Genomic DNA, 3,413 nt, shown 5'->3' with positions numbered 1-3,413 from the left:
TGTTATAGCTCACATGGTCTCTATGTCGCTTAAGGATAATTCCCACAACAAGGCTAAAAGTGAACTAAGGTTACGTCAAGGAGTATTTCACATATTTTCAAAGGTTTAAAGATGATGTTAGCTTGCATTGACCATGATTTATGACTTATGTTTTATAACTCTTTCATATGATGTTTTAGTTTCGCCAATTGCATGTTATGAAATGAAATGTCCCATTTTGCATGTTTTAAATGTTTATAAGCATGGCAATCATACTTGGTGCATTTTTGTACTAACACATACCCTTGCCTATATTTTTCCCAACTGTAGGGTCTGACAGACAGGGTTCCCATTTTAGTGGCTAGAGTTTGGACTTTGATTCTTCCCGAGCTTGGTGAGTCCTCATGGTTCGAGTATGGAGTTTATTGTTTTAGTTTCTTTCTTGTATTTCCTTTTTAGACATGATGTATGTTCTAGGCCAAAATTCATTCGATTTTAATAGATGGCTATGATGAGGCATGAGTTTAGACTTTCGCTTTTCGTTTTATAAAATGTTTTGGACTTAAAATGATTGTTTTATGCTTTAATGTTCTATTTCTTATGTTATGAGAGCTAAGTGGCTTGTATGGAGTCCTTCGGGGTTCTATACACCATGTTACATCTAGGGGGTACCCTTGGGTCGTGACATATATTCTCTTATGGTGGATGGAATTAGGCCTGTCACACTCTGGCAATAGATGAAATGCTTGAATTTGTGTAATGAATGATTGTCATGTCATGAAATCATGACAATCACTGGTATTGAGTTTTACAAAAAGATGGCTGATCAGAGGTACGCAATGACTCTTACCTTGATTGTATTCGCGGTGATCATGGGCTGGAGTAATTGCTCAAGAAATAAATGAATGCACAAACGTGTTGGTCAGCATGTTATCTTGCATGAACTACTATGCAGACAGATCCTCGCCACAATTCTCAAGTTGTTGCACGCAACTTTGCACGGTGGTTGATGAAAATCCAGAGTGCTTGTGGCAGGTTCTCAATGGGGGTGACTCCGACATAGGACTTAACATTAACTAGACTCAGGCATCGGCCCTCACTACCGCTTGCAAAGTTCAGACTCCACCTGCTAGCCGCTGCAACGGTAAGAGAAGAATATTCACTCTAAAATCTCCACATAAAACTCGTTAACAGAAAGTTCTTTAGTATATTATGTCTTCAACTATGACAGGACGTGGATCTGCATCACAAGGAGGTTCCAGTGATGCAACTTCAACCAATATGGCTGCTCTTTTTTCCTTATTCTTTCTCTTTATTGCTTCTTATGCTTCAATAATCAACATCACCTAACTTTGTCTACCTACCGTAGACTTTTCAGTGCATTGTATCTACTATATTTTGATTAACTAATTCGGTCTGTCATGAAAATGGACTACTTCGTTTCAAACATTTGCTCATTTTAGTAGTCAGTTTTCCACCAGGGCCGATTAGGCATTGTATTGTATTTCGTCAATCACTATTGGTAATATGTACTCTTTCGTCCCAATTTATGTAATACTCATTCCTTCTGGGAGGGGGTAAGTGGGGTTGTAATGCTAGACGATAAAAGTTATATGAATATCCTTGGAGGATTTAAAAGGTTTTAAAGCAATTTCATTAAGTACCACAATGGTTGTGATATTTCTTAACATAAATAAAGATCAATTCTGATCTCATGAAAATAATTGAAAAATATCATGTACTAGTGCAATGAGTGCACGGAAGAGTCCCTGAGGACGAATAAATTGAAAAGGCCCTTTCTCACCTGCAGCAAAGGAGGTTGTGACCAAGTGAAGATCTTCATGGCCTTACTACCATGGTATCTCTGGAACAAATTTTGCTTTCCTCGCTAGGAGGCTTTGGGTAATGCAACGACCTCAGTCAGGGACTTCAAACCATTTTAGGGGTGATCGGCACCATTGGTTATACTATAGTTGATTGATGCAAATCCTAATCCCATTTTGTGACAACTTTGAGTGCGATCGGAAAGGAATAAGGCCACATACATATTATTGATTATGCAGATACCAGAAACTATGTCATATTCCTTGAAATGGGATATTCCAGCCACCATGTATGAAGATAATGTTCCATGTATAACTCGATTGAAGGTAGGATACATCAAGGAGACTGGAGAAAATACATTTCACCAAAGTTCTTCTTTATACGTGATCTCTAACAAAATGGTGACATAGAGGTTCAATAGATTTGTTCAAGTGATGATTTTGCAGACTTACTTATTAAGGCGTTGCTAGTACCAACATTTGAGAAGTTGAGATATGAGATTTGTCAAGCCCCGAGGCTACCCCCAGGACGTAAACACATGACCTAGGATCAGTAGTGAGCCCAAGCTAACCCTGAGCTGGCATATCATAGCATACTAAGATAAACTGAAATAAGAAGTACTGTGCGGAAGCTTAAAACATGATGTAAACTGAAATGGGGAATACCTAATACTGCCTGAATATAAAAGACAATGAGTTTAATAAAAACTGGAAGATCAAACTCAAAACCAAAACTGAATATAACTATGTCTGAATAAAAGTCTCTAAACTAGAGATGCTGGGACATTCCCCCAGCTTACTCTAGCAAAACTGAAACAGAAATGAAAGATTGAATAATAAAGAAACATGTCTACCATCCTCGAAGAATGAGCACTCACCAATGATACTACTGAACATGGATCGAGAACTGATCTACACATGATCTGAACGCTGAGGACCTAAACCTACATCACGAAAGATGTAGCACAGAGTATGCATCAGTACTTGAAAGGTACTAAACATGCAGGATAGGATAAAGCTGAACAAACATATAACTGAACAAAGGATACTGAGCAATGATATAATATGAACATGATAAAGAGACTGAGATATACTAAAAATGAACTAAACTGAATGCAATGACAAAGTACATAACATGCTGAAATTGAATAGTGAAATACAATTGGCAACCTGGTCAATGCACTAGAATCTAACTGTGAGAGCTATTATTAACCGACATAAAACCACGTGAGCTAAACGTGGAATCCGATGTAAATGCCCTATCGAGAGGACCCAATATACCTTGTCGGTGGTATAGAGGCATGTCACGCCCCGAGCCTACACCCTGGGCAGGACTAACAATCGAAGACCACTTCTGGCCCCAAGCGAACCCTTGTCCTAGCTTACTTAACTTAGCGGAAGACAATATTCATACTTATAGTGATCAATAACACTTAACTGAACTGAATAATAAAATAACTGAGAATGTTTAAAGGTTAATCATTCAACTTGGCCAAAAGTGGCAACCCAAGTCTTAACAATAAGAAATGATAATGAAAAGACTCAAAGGACTAACATCTGACTATCTATGAAGCCTCTAAAACAATTGAGATGGATGTTGGGACAAACCCC

The 3,413-nt window shown here is 38.1% G+C and overlaps 1 pseudogene; it reads left to right on the top strand.

Moving 5' to 3' along the window:
- The first annotated feature begins 797 nt into the window (after positions 1-797).
- On the top strand, positions 798-1,329 carry LOC125843583 (non-specific lipid transfer protein GPI-anchored 5-like; annotated as a pseudogene).
- The last annotated feature ends 2,084 nt before the right edge of the window (positions 1,330-3,413 follow it).

The sequence above is a fragment of the Solanum stenotomum genome, chromosome 11 (assembly GCF_019186545.1).
Source record: "Solanum stenotomum isolate F172 chromosome 11, ASM1918654v1, whole genome shotgun sequence".
NCBI classification, from domain to species: Eukaryota; Viridiplantae; Streptophyta; class Magnoliopsida; order Solanales; family Solanaceae; genus Solanum; species Solanum stenotomum.
Note: the sequence above shows the minus strand (reverse complement) of the source record. Positions and strands in the feature narration are given on the sequence as shown.